Here is a 20,149-nt window from a genome sequence, read left to right on the forward strand (position 1 = left end):
AATGTTGCTTTAATTTTGCTACTTAGTCCCCTTTGACTTAACGTCGACCAAATGGAACTTGATGGGGGTAAAGCCCGTAAAAACGCCATATCCTTTTAAACCAATTACAAATCAAATGAAACACAAATACAGTGAACTCTTTGCAACTCAATATTGCTACCTTTGTATCCTACCTACCAATCGCAGGCAATGAGAAGGCGGACTCTCGCGCAAAGGTGAACGCGAAGGAAGGCGAATTTTATGACAGGCAAATTTCACACGATGAATTTTACCATTTAGTGCGTCAGAGTACCCTTTCGAGTTGGCAAACCGATTGGGACACTGGAAATCTTGGACGGTATTTACATTCAATTATTCCTTATTTTTCTTCGAGAGTGTGGTTTAAAGGCTTGCGTTTAAGTCGTGACTTCATTCACGTGAAAAGTAGACTATAGAATAACCCTCGTGGACAGCTAAATCTGTCGGTGTGGAAACGGTTACGATGAAATTGATCACGCAGTTTGGAAATGTACGGATAATGACGCCGCCAGAGAGCGACTTTTGAATACCCTCGAGGCCCAAGGAAGACAACTCTATATCTTTATCAGAGACGTGTTGGGACCCGTGATCTCTGCTATATGCTGTCTAGTATAAGAATTTAATTCCTTTGTCTTTTGTCTCTCTTTATTAGTTTTTGTTTGTCTTGTCCCCCCCGTCACGATGAGTCTCTTCGTCGCCCACTGGTCTCCATAGCCGATCGAACTCCAAAACCGCACTACCTGTCATACTGGTGACAACGCTCTGATGAAGCAACGAAACCCCATCCCCAAGCTCCTCCCCTGATTCTATCCTACGACAATGTACCCCTCTAAGCTTGGGTAAGCCGCAAGTATTCGGCCCGACTCCTACTAGACATAGAAATAAGTGAATTTTGTTACAAACAATGAACAATGAATTATCGGCTCCGTAAAGCTAACTCGATTGAGCCTTCCATATAAACGAACTAGATTTTAAAAAAAACTTGATATTGAACGGACCATCGAGTTATAGACTTATCGAGTTATAGAACAACAATCCCATAGAAAATCACTATCACAGTTGCCATGAAATTCATGTTTGCTATATTTCTATAACTCGACATCGAGTAGTGGAGAAGTGGGGCCTCCCTTAGCTCAGTCGGTAAAGGCGTAGCTACAAAGCAAGACCATGCTGGAGGTGGCTGGGTTTAATTCCCGGTCCAGTCTAAGAATTTTTCGGGTTGGACAATTTCTCGACTCCCTGGGCATAGAGTATGATTGTACTTGCCACACAATTATACTAATGCAGAAATGGTACAGGCATTGAAAGCTCTCAATTATTAACTGTAGAAGTGCATCTAGAACACTAAGTTGAGAGCACGCAATAAGCTACTATGCCATAAGCAATAAGCTTGAAATGCGAAGAAGAAGAAGAAGTAGACTAGAGATGACTGTACGTCATTAACTTTTAAAGCTTAATTGTCAGCGTCTTAAAAAATAATCACAAATACAATTGCTCTGTTGAATAACTTTGCATATGCACACTATGCATTGCACAGTTAGAAATTACTAATTTACGGACGGAATTAATCTGTGACGGAATTAATCTGTGACGTAGAGAAGCATATCATATTACGTTCTCCGAGACTGAAAAGTTCGTTATTTGACGAAAAGCTACGTTTGATTGAGCTGAACCTCACGTCTTTGAAGACGTGTGTGTCCTTCCACCCCGTTCGTTGTCAAGGTGATCACGCCGTCCACTGCGAGGGAAATTTTTCTCCACGACGGCATGGGGAAAAATTCCACTTTTTACCGCTGGCTACGTGCTGGTACCACGCCGTTCGACGTGAAAATGAGGGGAGGCATTAACTTTTCATGGAGTACGATCCGTAGATAGACGAATTTGTAGATAGGTGAAAACAGTCATTCCAAAAGTAATTTTTTTAATTGATGAGCAGGGGTGAACCATAATTTTTAGAATCCGTAGAATTTCTTCGGCACTTTAAAAAAAAAATCCATAAAAATCTAGAAAACCCATTCAATTTTACTGTCAGTCCGTAGATTTTTAGATTTACTATGATCCGTAGATCTACGGATAAACCCGTAGAAATAACCACACTGGGAAGGCCCACAGCAGTGCTCTTTAAATACGCCCGCTGCGAGAATGTTCAGCAGAGGCAGCGAGAGGAAAAAATCTACCTGAACCCGCTGATTTCCCCCTGCTTGCTGCTTGTCACGCCGGAGGGACGATAGCAGCGCTGTTTTATAACTTTTCAGGTTCAAGCAGAAAAATGTGCAACCAAGTGGTACTCGATTATGACGACTGGGTTTGGGAAAAACGTTTATTTTATGAAATCAGTGATACAATTATCACAAGTTTTTTTTTAGGAAAACTAGAAAAGTTTTTTTTTCAGCAAATTCGTAGAGTTATTTCCTATCGATTGGTGTAATTGGATTTTAGTTTCTTCTATAAATGTCAAAGTTACAAGCGTTCAAAACCTAACATCTTTTCCTGACCGTATCAATTTTAGATTTTCGGTTTACTCCCTAGTCATAGGCTGCGTCAAAAAAGTCAGAACAATGTCCAAAGGTAACGCACACTTCTTCAACAAGCTCATATATTAATGATACAAGTAACAAAAAACACTTTTAATGTTATAACTCAAGGAGGGAGTAACCGTTAAAAAACTATTTCACAGCCGCAATTCAAACACCCACTCTTTTGCCTGTGGATTTAAGGAAATACCTACAATTCCCTCATCCATCAATGTATGATCTAGGTAAAGGAGTGTGCGTTTGTTTAGTATTGTCGCATTAATGGCCTTCGCTCAATTTCAACTTCTGTTCAATTTTTACACTGCCGTACTCTACACTGCCGTACTCTAAATTATCGTACTAAAACTTCATGTTGATATAAGTAGGGGAAAAGTTGGCTTCGGCAATACCTTAACCTATTATCGTCAGGGGGGTAAACAAGGTCCTTGAGAGTTCAATTTTGGCATGTGGATACATTGTGTTTCAGAGCAACTATTGGCCAAATTTGAGTGCTCTAGGACTTTGTTTACGCCCCTGACGATAATAGGCTAAGGTATTGCCGAAGCCAACTTTTCCCCTATAGCATTTTCACCACAACTCATTCTGTAAGCCTAAATCATGGTCTACAAAATCCTCATCAAATTTAGAAATGTTACTTTAGATGTTTAAAAGAAGGAAGATTTTTTTTTTAAATTATTAAATTTTTATGCAATCAGCAGCATTTAAAAAAAAATAATAATCTCTTCCAACTTTTCAATTATTACGATCGGGAAAGCGTCCTTCGGCGAAATAATTGTCGACAAAATGATCCCCTCTCTGTTTAAAAACTGACCGTTTTGAAAGCAAATGTGTCAAATTGGTCTCTAGACCTGTTGACCATACATGACGAAGCCTAGTTAACATTTCCATCTAAATAGCAGAGGGTTGAGTTGAATCGTTTGTTCATTTTAACCTCCAACTTGATAACTTCCCCTCGTGCTGGAAGTCAGCTAAAGCCATACCCATCCGGAAACCTGGGAAGGATTCGTCCTCTCCTTCAAGTTATCGACCAATCAGCCTTCTCTCAGGGTTATCAAAACTTTTCGAAAGAGCAGTTCACCGCCGGCCTCTAACATGTGCCGAAGAAAACAACTTTTTGGTTTTCGGAAAGGTCGTTCGACCGTCCACCAGCTGACTCGAGTAACAAACATTCTCAGACGGAACAAGTCTGTTTCGAAAACATCTGCCATGGCATTGTTGGACGTTGAAGAAGCGTTCGCCAATGTCTGGCATCATGGCCTGGTGTTCAAATTACAGCACTACGGTCTTCCAATCTTCCTAGTGAAGATAATTAACAACTATCTATCGAACAGGACGTTCCGAGTATCTATGAATGGCATCACATCGGATGCTTTTAGCATCGGTGCTAGCGTTCCACAAGGCCCCATTATATTCAACCTGTTCACCTCCGATATGCCGGCTCTCCCTGATGGTGGATTGTTGTCTTTGTTCGCAGATAACACATCCATCGCCTACAAGGGTAGTGTCATCGGAGCCTTGACTGCCAATATTCAGAAGTGAAACTTCTAAACGTTTTTAGAGAGTTTTCATGTATGTAGGTTTTGTTTCTAATAGACTAAGTTATAGTTCTAGCAAGTTAAATTATCGCAAAAAAAGTTTTGTTTACACCCTAGTGTGGATAATAGGGTGAGTCAAAATTTCAACCCCTCTACTCCCCACAGCTCTTTCGATTTGTATTGAGGTCAACAACTGTGCCAAATGTGAACGAATTTGGTTACGATCTGAATTTGCGGGATAGCTTTATAATTTGTATGGGAAACAGTACGAAATTGTTCAATTTCGTGTCAAAAATTCGAAAATCTCTCAATTTTAGCAAACTTGAGACTTGAAATACAAAAAAATAAGATCGTTGAAGACCGCAAATCGATTCGACTTCTGTGTAAAAAGTTACTATTTTTATGACAGGGCTGGTAGCGATCAATGCTGTCAAAAATAGTGATTTTAGTGACCATGTTGAAAAAATAAGTGACCAAATAGTGACTTATAGTTGTAAAAAAGTGACTAAAAAGTGACCTAAGGGAAGAAAATTAGTCGTTCTGATGGCAAACAAAATAATTTTTTGATGTTTTAGACTTATTCAATTAGATTCTCATAAACACTTAAATATGTACGATAGGAACATTTAAAGCGAAAGATTCAATAGAAAGTTTATGACTAAAGCTCCATGCTTTTACTACCTGTAAAATCCTGAGAAACCGAGAATTCGCAGGGAATTTTATTTTTACTGAAAATACGTGGAAGTATCAGGGAATCTCATCATTATTCAGGAAATTTAATAATTTTCTTACTAAGAATGCATTTTAAAATTAAAAAAAAAAACATTTCATATGTCTAGTTATTTTCATTTACACATCGAACTTTATAGATTCAGAATGGATTAATCTTCAGTAACAAATACATTTTTTTAAATTCAGATGCTTCAAATTATATTTTTTGGTTCTAGAATGTACATATTTCCCACAAATTTTATAAATTCATAAATGAAAAGTTAAGAAATTTTCAAGAATCTGGAGTCGCATTCCTTGCACAGTTTTAAGGCTCATGGAATTTTATTATAATTTCTAAGGACCGCATTCCACGGAGGTTTTGGGGAAAAAATCTATGAGAAAAACATAAACTGCCATCTGCTTTCATGGTACTTTTGAGGAATTTTAGACTTGGACTATTCTGAGGTCTTCATAACTACTTGAAAGTTCCTAAAATATTCCTGAAGTTAATTAAACTGCCTTGAAGTTTTTGTAGTTTGAAAAACTACGCTGATGCTTGCAATAGTTCTCATCATTTTTTTCCAAAATTTTTTCGTGCTTCCTAAAGTTTCTACAATTTTCCTAACGATCGTGAATCTTCTCTAAAGTGTTAACAATTCATTGAATTTTTCGAAACTTTTTTTAAAATTTATGTAATTTTCCTGCTCTAAGAATATCCGTTCTTTCTTGAAGTTTTTTTTTGTTTAGAGCTTTATTAGCGAGATCAATATCTTTCTCGAAGTTCTCGAAACTTCTCTAAAGAGTTTGCAGTTCTTATGAAGCTTGTTGTACCGTGCTGTTCTAAAAATGTTTAAGCTTGCGTGAACTTCTGTACTTATGTGAAAAATACAATAATGTTAACATCTCTAAAGTTCTCTGAAATTCGAAAATCTGGCAACTTCTTGAATACTCCCGCCAATTTAGTGAAACTAATGGAACTGCACTCCCCTGAAATTCCCTTTGTTTTTGGACCTTTACTAAACTTATTTGAGATGCTCCCGAAATGTCCATTGAGTTCTCGGATCTCCCCTTAAGTTCCATAGAATTTTATGAAGTTCTCGAAATGTTTCTGAAGATCTCTGTACTTCTGTGAAGTTTTCGAAGTTATTCTGAAATTTCAGGAACTTCTTTAGTCTGAAGTTTAAATTATCGAAACTAATCCATAACTTCTTCAATAGTATAGTTTCCTGATGTTTTTTAAAACTGCCCAAAATATTTCTTAATTTCCTTAAAATTCTCTAGACTGCCCTGTCTTTGAATTTTTTTAAAAAGAACCCACCATTTTACTGGAATTGATTTAATTGCCTTTACGTTCTACAATTTTACTTGAGTTTTATAAAGTTTATAAACGCTCACGGAACTTTGCCGTAAATCATTAACTTTCCCTGCAAGATGTTTTCTATGCTTACCTTAATTTCTCTAAATTGATCAAATGTTCCGATAAATTTTCTGATATATATATATATATATATATATATATATATATATATATATATATATTTATAATTTCCTAAAGCTTCTGAAGTTTTCAGATCAATCATTGAATTCTCGGAATATCGCATAATTCTAAGGAACTCCTTGTAAGTCGCTGCAAATTTCCTTAAGTTTATGTGATTTTTCTGATGTTATCTGATCGTCCTCGAAGTACTCGGAAGTTCACTGAATATAATGAAACAATCTAAAAATATCTTAATTTCTTAGAAGTTCTCTGGAATTTCTTGTAAATATCGGTGCTTGCTAAAAGTTCTCGCCTTTTTTTTTAATTAATGGAATTTTGTTGATGTTCTCTAATCAACTTAGCTAAATTTTTGATTTTTTTTAGATCTTGAAATTTCCATGATATAACACTCTTGAAATACTCTCACTTTTTCCGGATGTTCAAACAATTTTTATTGCGTTCCAGAAATTTTCTCTGAGCAAACCGAAGTTTCCGGATATTCCCGGAAATTTTCTTGAAGCTTCTCTAAGGTTTCTGCATTTCCCTTGAATTTTTTTAACTGTCCTTTAATTCTATGATCTGTCTTGATGTTCACGGATCTTCCCTAAAGCTCTCAATTCTAATGAAGATCTCGGTTCTACTGTAAAATAAATGGAATTCTCGTAAACACCTTTAAACATCCCTGGAATTCTCTGGATTTCTGTGAAGTTCCTGAAATATTTATGAAGTTTTCATAAATTTTCTGAAGGTCTTTGTATTGAATCTTTCGGAACATCTTATGGGTTCTCGATCACCTCATGAATTTGATTAAACTCACGCTTATAGTTTTTTTTTAAACCAATTCAATAGTCTTTGCTAAAGTTTCGGGGACTTCCCCTTAAGATCTCTGGAATTCCCCAAAGATCAATAGAACTTCATTTAAGTTTCCACATTTTTGTTAGTACGAAATGTTAAAAATGTTGTGATCCTAGACTTACTAAAATAAAGTAAGCGTTCAACCTCAAAATTTAATGGATTCGATAGGAAAGCTGTTTCTTTTAAACTGATTGTCATGTCTTCAAAACGCATTTCATAAATAGCATTCTTATCATAAACCTGGAAATTATCCGCCAAAGTTATGGAAAAACCTGAAAAACTCAGAGAACTTTTTTTTATTTATTTATTGAGTCGACACCCTGTAGAAAGAGAAAAATGATTAAACGTAAAAAAAACTCTATACCAGGTCGTGAACTGCGAATTGTTTAAAAACAGAACAAAATGCAGGCCTATCCAGAAGAATGATCTATCTTGAAATAAGGAGGTTTAAAATAGTGACTTATTACAAAAAAAGGTGACTTTAGTGGCTTGGCCTTAAAAAAAGAGACATTTTAGTGACTGGCTTGAAAAAAAGTGACTCGCTACCAGCCCTGAATGGCCTTGTGTTCCGGGCATACCTACTGGGGTGCATATAAGCTTGTAGGTATGCACGGAGCACAAGGGCGACTTCAAAGAAATAATAACTTTTTGCCCAGAATTCGAATCAATTTACGGTCTTGGACGAAGTTGTTTTGTAAAATTTGTTCAATCTATGTTTCAGGTTAGGTGAAAATTGAGCAGGTCTGTTCCGTTTCCCACACAAATTCTCCCGCAAATCCAGATCGTAACCGAATTCATTCAAAGGCTCAGTTGCTGGGGATCCCAATACAAATCTAAAAAGCTGTGAGGAGCCTGGGGTTATGATCCGGCTTATAAAGTTGATCCATGCTAGTGGATATCCTCGCCTGGAAAAAAAAACAGGTAGCGAGTCAAATTTATAACAGATGGACAGCTACTGACCTTCTCTCATCAAATGCAATGGCCATTGTCATTTTGATCATCTTGCATAGCCTTGCCCGGTCCTATCTTGAAGTCTCCGTTTGAAGGCAGCAGCGATTTACCGATAAATATTTGCCCAAAAGCACCACTTTCAAGGAATAATTGGTTTGCCAGCGATAAAGCTCGCGGGTCGCACTCTACTGCATTGTTCGTTGTGTACGCACGCCAGCCTACGGACGTCATCAGTCGGCCATACTCATGTGTCAATGCATACACCTATAATAACCAAACCATGCAAAATGACACCATCGAGGGGCGCTATCTGACTTTGTGGTACATTACAAATCGGTACTGAAACGCCATTAGCAAAGTGCACCCGCGCGGCAGCTGAACAAATTAGTCAATGTCACATCATCGCGGAGAGTGTCGTTAGTTGTTAGCTACTGGCCACGGATGTCGTCATCGTCGTCCAGGCGAGGGAGCCCGGAGAGGGAAGTTCTTGAACAGCGGAAAATCTTCCTCGAGGGGTTGAAGGAACTGCAACTAATAACTAACAACCGCCCTCCGCCACACCGCAGGATGCACTGACCTAGACCGTGAAAATGGATGGTCAAGAAGCTTGAACTTGGCAGCGAACGGAGCACGCGTTCAGTGGACAAACTCATTAAATAGTGGGTAGTGCACGATTCGAGTGATACCGGTAGTATAGTTGGATATTCGTCGATTTCTGTCGGTGGATTCGGTCGTTGTTGGTTGGTTAATAGCGTCAGCGTCTAAAAATAGATCCGTTGCACATTGTGGCGTGACGAGAATCAAAAATTTAACTCACGATTTGTCGAATTAACGTGTGACTAGCGGCTATGTTTTTGCCTGGGTGTATCAACACGTGGGATGTTGATTAGAGTGGTTCAAAATATCGATTTTGCTCCACCAATTCCACCAATAAACGATTTAAAATTCTGGTCCTGGTAGTTCTCCCAACATTTGAGCTCATTTGGATGCGAACGCATACTGGCCCATCTGTACTTATGTGAAATTTTCTCAGCATCAGCTTTGATCAAGACTGCATTTGGATTGAGTGTCCGGATAATTAGTTGTTAATTATTTAAGAAGATGATGTTCTTCTGACATGTCCCATAAACTGTTCAGCAGACAACGTTGGTGTGCTTGTCACGAAGAATAGGGCAAGCAATCCAGGCTACTATGTCTTAAGTGGAAGATGCAGTGTTGTCCAAAAAGCAGCCGATTAATCATATCAGAAAGTTATCGCCTTCGAAATCAATTAACAACTAATCACCTTGAAGTCTAATAAAAAGTGGTTTTGAGCAAAGTTTGGGCGTTTCCTATGGCGAAGTTCTAAGACGTTGAGAACATCAAGTTTACTTGTCCCATATTAATCCCCATATGAACTTCAAAGGGCTATTACAGTATGAGGTCACATCCTAATAAAATTAAATTTTGGGAGAATTATCAGAATCTGATTTAGAATCAATTGAGTCTGGTGGAGCAAAATCGATATTTTGAACCACCCTAATGTTGATGCACAGCTTCGATAAACCATGAAGACTTCAATAACAAGTTAGATGAAAGATGTCAGCTTACCTGCCTTCGTAAGTTCAGAGAACCTTCAATACGAGTCAACAGAACTTCGTAGCTTGTTCGATTTCCGCACTCCTCCGAGGATCATTTTGGAATACATATATATTTTTTTAAGTTTTCTGGTTAGAGTCAGTTCTTCCAAGTTTAAAGAACAGATCAGGCAAAACGAGTACCACGTGAACACATTACCTTAATTAACTTGCATGTAGGCAGGACCGGTGTTAGTTTGCCTAAAGCAAAGTATGAGATTACCACACGCTATGTCTGAAGGCACTTTTTTGCAACATTAATGTACCTCAGTTTTTTCATCACAGGATCTTAACAATCAAATCAGTGATGGTTTTAAAATATTTCATCTTGAGTTTTTTGAGAAAAAGTATTTTGAAGTATACTTAGTCGTTTGTGAAGGCGTATATGGACCATTGACGATACAAAACTGTTACGGATCGAAACAAATACAACTGAATATGATTGTTGGAGATTAAGGTAGTCAAAATACTTCGTTTCAATGGTATAGTAAGATTTCTTTTTCGGTACCGTAAGATGTCGTAACTTTGTCGTGAACTCATAATGTTTAAAATGATGAAATAATTTACAATGGAGAGAATAAACTAAATTTACTAAAATTATCAGTTCCATCTGTTTCATCCATTCTTATCAATGCTTACATAAATATCTAAAGAGAATGATAAAATAAACTTGGAGCTGCCAAGATAAGGAGATTACTTCAAATGAGCACTAGTATACGATACCACCGCTTTCATCAAGTTTTTGTCGTTTCTGAAATTATTTTCCACTGCTTTATAGATACTCCATGTTTGGGAAAAATCATTATGAACAGCTTCGTTTTTTTCCGTGAACCAGGCTAAGACTTTTCCTGTACTCTTGCAAAAATCTATAATGTGATATTTTACAATATTGAATTTTGGGGCTACCGGAAGGTTTCGGTAGACCAACTTTCACAAAAAAGACCTATGCACTCATCTATGAGTTCATCACCAAAACAATGTCTCATCATAGCATCCATATTATCCAAAACCATTAGCTGATGATCAAAATTGCATCCTTCCAAAACTACACGTTTATCAAGCACCTACAATGGTGACCAGCGAATCCAAATTGCGCATGATGAGTCGCATTTGCAGCAGCCACAGAATTTGAAGCGTTATTGAGATCATTATTGGCCGCGTTGTCCTTCGTCATAGCTGATTTGAGACCGGGCTGGATAGTTTGACGGTCGGTATGTCTCATACGTTGAGCCATTTTTAGCGTATGTAACATAATACAAATATAGTGTAAAGTTATGTACATACTGACCTTATTAACACTCGGATTAAGATCTTTCTTAAAGCTGAGTAAATCTTCGTGAGAGATTTTTTACCATATTTACATCTCTTTGATGGACTTTCAGTAGGCCGATTTGACAGCACATCCCGCCCCTGCTGCCACCCTGCTCATGCCGTTGATCACATTTTATAAAGGAAGTGTAAAAGAGAAAGAGATATCGCAACAAATTCTCTCTACCATACCTGCTTTCTAAGACATGGAGTGGGAGTTGTTCCACCAACGACCCGATGAACTAGCTTATAAAAGTTAAATACATTCAAATTCATATCCCTGTCCATTTGGGTTTTCCTTGATTTCGTTGAACTTCGATTAAATTCTTCAATTTTTTCTGATTTTCTTAGAACTTTTTATAAGTTCTCAGAACGTCTCTGAGTCTTGTGAGTCGTAGAACTTATCAGAAGGACATTGAACTCCCCTGAAGCTAACAAAACGTCCCTCAAGTTGGCAGAATTTTCCTGAGGTTTATAGAGCTTCTCTGAAAATCGAAGCACATCTTTAAAGTTTGAAGAATTTTCCTGAACTGAGATCAATGAACTTCTCTGAAGGTTGTTAAGCTTCTCTGATTCTTTTGAGGAACGTCTTTAACTTTTCTAAAATTCACTACAGTTCCCTATAGTTCGCAGAATTTCCTAGAAAGTCGCTGGGCCTTCCTGAAAGTTTTTCTAGACAAAATATGAGAACTGCAATGAAACTCTAGCAATTCTGTAGTAGTTAAAGGTGAAAGCTACCTAAACTCACTGGGCAAGAGCAGCTAATATCATGTGAGTTTCATTCCTGTATTATCGGCATTATCTGTTAACCGATTTTCAAACAACTTCGTCATGGGTTCCAAAAATCCAAACTAATTTTCTATCCCCCAGGGTTGTAAATGCCACCTTCGTCACCAGCTGAGTACGGGACACAAACATTTCAGATACCTACTAACTCTTTTATTGAACTCTGATAAAAATCTTTCAGCGAACGTCACTACTAAAGTGGCGCGATTCTTTTTTTTTTTTTTGACAATTGCTTTTCGAAGCACAACAAGCGAACTCTCTATTTTCTTCGAGAGATTAAAAAAAAACACTCGAAACAGGCAGAAAATCAATGCCTACTATGATTACGTGGCTGTCTTGGACTATCCTGCTCGTTTATTTCTCTTTTACTCTTATGAGGGAAGAGACAGTAAACAAGAAGTTGTTCTAGCAACAAATATTAATTGATTTTGCGCAAAGTCGACGTAATCAATACGCATCTTGCTTGAGAGTCAAAGAGAACTGTTTAATGCCATTTGGATTAATTCAATCAACTTTTGAACCTGATTTAACTACATTTGTTCACTACATTTACAGTTTACAGTTTTACAAATTGAGGTTGAAGTAGGTGATCTGACATTAACGGTATAGCAACCACGAGCGATCAACCTAAGTCTAATGAACTCTTAGAACAAATCAACAACCTCCAGAAGAGTTCGTGTGTTAACACTCCGAATACAATGCCTTCAAAAAGCGTGTAATGGCAAGTTTGCAATGGTATAACATAGTCATTTCTTGATGAATTTCAAAAATGGTGGTATCTCTAGAATTCCTGGATTATTCTTAACGTAACAATATTAGAAATAGGATTGTCTACTTTTTTAAAAAAGCGTAAAGAGTCGTTACACGTTTTTTTAAAGGTGTGTTTATGGGTTTTGCAAGTGGTTTAAGAGCTATAATTTAGATTAACGGGCACAAATGTTCATAATTAGCCAGAATACAGTCATGGTTCCTACATATGGATCCAGGAGACAACGGAACGGTCCTCCGGAAGATCCGAAACATGCGTAAAAGTGGTCCATCCACGAAATTGATCCTAGATCTGCGCAGTTTTTTTTTCTTCTCTCAAACACGTGGAACGTGGTATAAGAAATAATTTGGGATCGTAACATAAACATGGACCGGATAGCTATTGAACCGTCATTTGGAAGATTCGGAGCATCCGTAAAAGTAGTAAATCTACGAAACTGATCTTAGAGCTCCACGGTTTTTTCGAAAACACTTGGAACTGTGATAGGGGAAATGACTCTAATGTTGGCCTATGGATCTTAGATTGTACCCATCGCTAAAAATCTGTTTTATCTAGATGAACGCGTCATTGGGACGGTACTAATTGATACTTGTGGTCGCTATTGAAAATTTAGTCGATTGCTGAATTTATGTACGGGCCCAAATAAGTGGCATTTAGACCGACATTACATCCATTTCCCCTATAAGATAGAATTTAGGATAGTGACATAAACATGAACCCGGATGACCAAGGGACCGTTCTCTAGAAGATCCGGAACATCCGTATGAGTGGTCAATCCATGAAACTGATCCTAGAGCTCTGCGGTTTTTTTTAAACCATTTGGATATGTGATATGAGAATGAATTGGGGTCGTGACAGAAACATGGACCCGGATGGCTGTGGGACCGTCCTCCGAGATATTCGGAACATATATAACAGTGCTAATTCTATGAAAATGATACTAGACCGTGTTTATTTAATTGTCTTCTGAATTTTTTATATTTTTCCCTCTACCAACATATAGGGGAATTTACGTATTCTCGTCAATCTAAGCAGCGTCCGCACTTCTATTAGCATTTTCACAGCGTCACGCACATATATGACGTGTCTGTTTATTTCAATTCATCTGCTGCTTGCTTCTCTATCCATTCCAATCGACAGAATTCTTCGAAACTGTTTGAAAGCGTTTTTACAACGCTCTAAACTTCTCATGTGAGTGTGACTATTGTCGGCAGCCTCTTTTTCTTCGGCAACCTTCCCATTAGAACTGCGTGTTAACCAGCTGTTCTATTATCGGCAACTCGAAATCAGCCCCATTTTGTAGTACGTATGCTTCATTTGAAGAAAAATCTGGCATAACAGGATTGCTCGGTCCTACAAATATAATCAGATTGAAGCTGAAAGACTAAATAATCATTTGGATACATTCAGGGAAGTGTGTTGATGGTAAAACATAGTGAAATTAACGTTTAAATTTTGGTTGCCGAAAACAGTCAATGGGTGCCGAAGCCGACATTTACCCTACGTGAGGGCTAGAATTTCACACCACCAGGTTGCACGAATACAACTGTTTTGCTAAATGTGCACGGACACACATACGTTAAAGTTAGCTGGTTCAATTCAAGATTTTTGGCTAATCTTCATGCATTTTGAAATCCTCAGCTGATGCTGAACACGTTGTACACAAAAATAAGATCGTTGATGCTCATAGCCATCTGGGTCATAATTATGTCACGACCCCAAATTCATTCATCCACATCGTAATTTTTGGGAAAAAAAAATAACTGTTGAGCTCTAGGATCAGTTTCATGGATTTACCACTTTTAAGGATGTTCAGGATCTTTCAGAGGATGGTCCCATGGCCATCTGGATCAATTTTTAAGTCACAACCCAAAATTATTTCTTATATCACAGTTCAAAAATTTAAAAATGAACTGCAGAGCTCTAGGATCAGTTTCACAGATTTACCAATTTATGGTTGTTCCGGATCTTTTGGAAGTCCCATGACCATCCGGGTTCATGTTTATGTCATGACCCCAAATTCATTCATATATCTCAGTTCGAAATGTTTACGAAAAAGTAGAAGGGTCAGTGCCTAGGGGCACGAACGGAAGCTTGACGTAGAACCGCTAGTGGACGGAAAAAATGTGAAGAGCATTTAGTTCTTTTAATTGATCAATTATCTATTATCTCAACTCTTTCCGTTTTTGAATTGTAGGTGTACCAAATTTGTAGAAATTATTTTCCAAGAAAAAGTTGATTAAGAGATTCAATCAAAATCACTTGCACCCCTGCTTCCAAGTTTGGTTACAAGATTACAACTCTGGAGAGCATTTTGTGTCGTCGTTGGGGGCTTGTGGTTCTGAATATGGACAAACAAGCACAGATAAATTCTATTCCAACTCTTTACTGATGTAAGCTTGATGGCCCTGAAAAGGGCCGTTTTATTGAAGAGGACATCCATGGCCACTTACGCTTGGTGTGTTTAGTGTAGGTGACAGCATCACGGACCTCATTTTCCAGGAACACCTTCAGCACACCTCGTAGATCAGACCGGAGATACGTTTGACACCACCACGGCGAGCCAGACAACGGATGGTGGTTATCTCGAAGAATTTGCGATGACGATTGGCACCTCCTTTGCCACGACCAGTCAATTGTTGCTTGTTGGGTTATAGAAGAGTGGACTAACGAGTGGACGTCCACAGTGAAATGAGCTGATACCAGACAGCAGCGCTGCTTTATATCTTTTCAGGTTAAAGCAGAATGATGTGCAACCAAGTGGTATAAAAGCTACAAAGACTCCTCCCATTATGAGTAGTTTGCTATCAAGTAGCGACACTGGCTCTTTTCCTTTTGCGTATACGGCGAATGAGAACGACCCAAATTTGAGTTTAGTTTATTCATAATCGCCAAAAGTGCAGGAATTTAGCGATGAGTAAATTTGTCTCATGGTTGGAAAACCTAAAAAATCTGCCAGAAAATAAGGAAATTGACGAAAATATTATTCAGTCTCGGAGTAGTACCAATAGATTGAGTGAATCCAATCTTTACTTTTCTCAAATTCGGGAATTTTTCCCTGGAAAATCCTCGAAAAACTTGGGAAAACATGAGGCAAATTTACTCATCGCTGAGTTCCTACACTTTATTTCTTATTTCTGAGATAACTAAACTCAAATTTGGGTCGATCTCATTCGCCGTGATATCACCTTGAAAGATATCGGCGCCGGTGGTTAGCGTGATTACCTCTCACCCCAGCAGGCCTGGGTCCAATCTTAGTTGGCGCCACCGGCATGTTCTAAGGCATAACATCTCTGATCACGCCTTCCTTTGGGAAGTAAAGCCGTTGAGTTGATGGGTCAATTGGTAGGGTCCATGTTTGGGAGCTGCCTCCCTGGCGTCGGTAGCATTTGTGCTCAGCACGGAAAACAAATCTCGCGTCACTTTTCAATAGGTCCTATCTACATTGATCGATTCTCTTCTTCGACACTCTTTTTCGTAAATAACTCGGCTTCACAAATGTTTCTTGCCGTCTTCGTCAAATTAGATGCTAGATTGTTGCTTCTTCCATCGAAAATATCCGGCCGTGGCGATTCAAAGTTGATTACATGAGCATTTTGTGTGGTTGTTGGTTCTGAATATGGACAAACAGGCAGATGAATTCTATTCCTACTCTTTACTGTAATAAGCTTGGTGGCCCTGAAAAGAGCCGTTTTGTTCCCAAAGTTGGTGATGATTTAACCTCCGAAACCAAACAGAGTGCGTCTCTGTCACTTCAAAACGTAGATGACATCCATGGCCGCTTACGCTTGGCGTGTTTAGTGTAGGTGACAGCGTCACGGATCTCATTTTTCAGGAACACCTTCAGCACACCTCGTAAATCAGACCGGAGATACGTCAGACACCGCCACGGCGAGCCAGACGACGGATGGTGGTTATCTCGAAGAATTTGCGTTTGGTTCTCAATATGGCGATGAGTGTGAAAAATATTACGCAATTCCATTCTCCCTATTCGCACGCGCCCGAGGATCGGAGGCGAATGCCACTTCGACTTGTTTCGTCTACTTACTACTCTCTGACGACTGTGCTGGGGAAGCAGCATATGCATGTATGTAATTGGTGGATTTGTTAGTTAATTCAACGCTTTTGTTATCGATGCGTAGCCATATTTCTGATCGATTGGTGTTAAAATTATTGACATTGGACCAGGGGGAGCTGAGTTATCAACGTTCAAAATCTTTCTTAATTTGTTACAATGTCCATTTTCGGTTTTCACAAAGTGTACCCCCATACAGAAATCAAAGACGTAGTCCTACGTCAAAAAACCGCGGAGCTCTACAATCAGTATCATGGCTGGACCACTTCTACAGATCTTCCGGAAAACGGTCCCATGGTTACGTCCCGAAATTATTTCTTATAACACAGTTCCACGTGTTTTTGAAAAAAAAACCGTTGAACTCTCGGATCAGTTTTATGGATTGTCCATTTTTTGGATGTTCCAGATCTTCCAGACGATGGTCCCCAAATTCTTTATGTCGGGTCAATGTCAGCTTAGCTTTTACGCTGGAATGTCGACCAGAGCTGCGTTTGTGTGTAGGTTACACTCAATTGAATGATATCAAATGTTTCTCAAATGATAATGATCCATGTCTTCGTCAAATGTGCTTAGTACTGATATCTCCGGAGAACTTTTAGATTAGGGCGTAATTTCTTTTGTAAACAAGTATGTAAATCGCCGATTTCTCGCAAATTACAGCCTGATCTAAAAAAAAATAACGGCACAAACAGGTAGATAAATGATTCCTCTATCATTTGGTATGGTTTGTTCGCGATATTGAGTTTCAAATCGGCGCTAGACGTGTTTGTTTACAAATACAATTACGCCCAAATCTCAAAGTTTTCCGGATCTCCCACTCGAAGGAGGTCGCTTTGATAGTGGATAAGTGCTTTTCTCATTTTCATCAAATATCTTCAATTGTAGCAAACTAGTAGTACAATAATGCACTCATTGATTTTTGGCTGTAAACGATTCTTACTTAGATTAAAACCGATAAAAGGGGCGTAGTTTTCAATGAAAATCGTTCATAACATTTCAACAAATTGTTAATGCCAAGCGTGATTGCCTATCACTTTAAAGGGCCTGGGTTCAATCCCAGTCGACGCCAGCGGGATTTTCTGAGGCATAAAATCTCTGATCACGCCTTCCTTCGGAAGGGAAGTAAAGCCGTTGGTCCATGGATCATGAGTTAATGGGTCGATAGGTAGGGTCCAGTTGTGGAAGCTGCCTCCCTGGCGTCGGTAGCATTGGTACTCAATACGGAAAACAAGATCGACGCAAAACAAATCAAGGAAAAAAATAACTAGGGGTCCATCGATCCAACATACTATAGAAAGATTTGTCTATGTTCATAACTAGAGCTATCAAATAAGTATGAGATATATGATTTTTAAGAACCTCGAACAAAATGTTGCCTGTATTAGCGCGAATTGCCCAATTGTATCTCCTCTAAATGCTCTCCGATGTTTTGTAGATGTTTCCTGAGCTTTTTTAGATGATTTTCTGAACCTATTATCAAGCTCCCTGAATTATTTTAGATAGGGGAAATGACGGCTTCGGCATGACAGACTATTTTCGGCAACCCAAATTGAAACACTTTTTTCACTGGATTTTCTTACGAAAACACTTCGCTGAATGCATACAAACGATTATTTATGCTTTCAGTTTCAATTTGACTATATTTTTACCACTGAGAAAAAGCAATCTAGCAGGATTTTCTTGAAATGAAACACACGCACTACAAATTGTAGCTGATTTCGAGTTGCCGATAATAGAACAGCAGATTTACATGCAGTTCAAATGGAACGGTTGCCGAAGAAAAACTGGTTGCCGACAATACTCGCTCTCAGTAGAGAAGATGGGAGCTTTGTAAAAGCGTTTCAAAACAGTTTTTGACAATTCTTTCGACTGAAATTGTTAGAGCAGCTGGCAGCAAAATATTGTAAACAAACCAATACTGCATATGTGTGCGTTCTTTAGAGAAAAAGGCTATAGAAAGAAGGTCGCTGCTTGGGTTGCCGAGAATACGTAAATTCCCCTATTTCCAGAACTTGGCTAGATATAACCTGAACTTTTCTGAATGTTTCATGAACTTTTTTGGAAATTCATCAATTTTTTTCTGAGACTCAACACCGATTGAAAAATTCAGGTAAATCTTTGCTACATTTGGCATAAATTTACACAATATTTAATCAAAATTAAAACGCAATATCGCATAAATTAGCAATGTTATATACCAGCTTGTGAACAATTTTGTTGTTGATGACAGCTATAGGTGGCAAAACAAAAAGAGAAGATATTTTGCGTGACAGATTTTTTTTTTTAAGATCTCGGTTGAGAAATTCAGTTTGATGGTCGTACACTCGCACATATTAAACGTATTCCCCTGCATGTGACATCCGTATTTCCACTGCCTTTCCATTCATATAATGGAAAATTCAATCTTCCCACGTCAATCCATACAGCCTCAATTCTTCTGACTTGAACTTAAAATAAAAGTGTTTTCACCTCCGAAATCCAGTAAGTTGCTTCCTATTCCACATCAAGCGCTGTCACAAAATTTGCAATTTCTCATATGCGCAATGAACAAAGCGCGGATTTGAGCAATGTTGTCGGAATTTCAATAAGACAGAAGGGTCATATCTCACCATAGGCGGATAAAATAAGTTTTTTTATCCATATCTGATCGTATTTCGGTTATACTCAAATCGTGAAAATCATTATTGGAAAGCCACTTTGGTAAGCATATAGCAAATCAGTGCATCTTAAGGCTTGTACTCGAAAAAAATGCACCATTTTATCCGTGTGTAACTTTTTTATCCGTGGGTAAAAATTGATGAAAATCTGGGTATAACTAGTTTGGAGTGAATTGTTTACATGTGCAAAATTTCATAACAATCGGTTCAGTGGTTATTGAGATGTCATCGAAACAAGAAGAAAATCGCCGGAGAATTTTGCGCGCCGTCATGGAAAACCCGACTGCGACCATGAGATGGATCGGACGACAACTGTGTCTCGGGTGGTAAAATCGTTTAAGGAGTCCCAGACGACGAGGCGGCGGGCTGGAAGTGGAAGAAAATCGAAGACAGCTGACCCTGTGAAGGCCCGGAAGGTGATGGATTATTTCAAGCGTAATCCGAACCTTTAGATTTGCGACGCGGCTCTGAAGGCAAAGTGTTCCGCCTGGTTCGTTCAGCAAACCATGAAACGAGCTGGGCTTCGTGTATTCAAGGTTCGGAAGGCACCGAACCGGCGTGATCCACAAAACACGGTGGCCAAATCCCGCGCAAGGAAGCTGTATCGAGAGTGGTTAACGAAACCGATGTGTGTGGTTATGGATGACGAAACCTACATCAAGGCAGACGCAAAGCAGATACCGGGGCTGGAGTTCTACGTTGCCAAATCACGGTTTGATGTTCCGGAAGACATAAGGAAGAAGAAAATGGACAAATTCGCCAAAAAATACTTGCTCTGGCAGGCCATATGCCAATGCGGTAAACTGAGTAAACCGTACATCACAATGGGTACCATCAACAGCGAAATTTACCGCACC

The 20,149-nt window shown here is 38.6% G+C and overlaps 1 protein-coding gene across 2 annotated transcripts in view; it reads right to left on the minus strand.

Annotated features, from left to right (window-relative positions):
* LOC135704618 (uncharacterized) overlaps positions 1 to 20,149 on the minus strand; it is a 238,954-nt gene that overhangs the window by 105,956 nt on the left and 112,849 nt on the right. The gene's annotated exons all lie outside the window — the stretch shown is intronic.

Source organism: Ochlerotatus camptorhynchus, unplaced genomic scaffold (assembly GCF_037179485.1).
Source record: "Ochlerotatus camptorhynchus isolate MF236.1 unplaced genomic scaffold, CSIRO-AGI_Acam_v1.1 ptg000244l, whole genome shotgun sequence".
NCBI lineage: Eukaryota > Metazoa > Arthropoda > Insecta > Diptera > Culicidae > Ochlerotatus > Ochlerotatus camptorhynchus.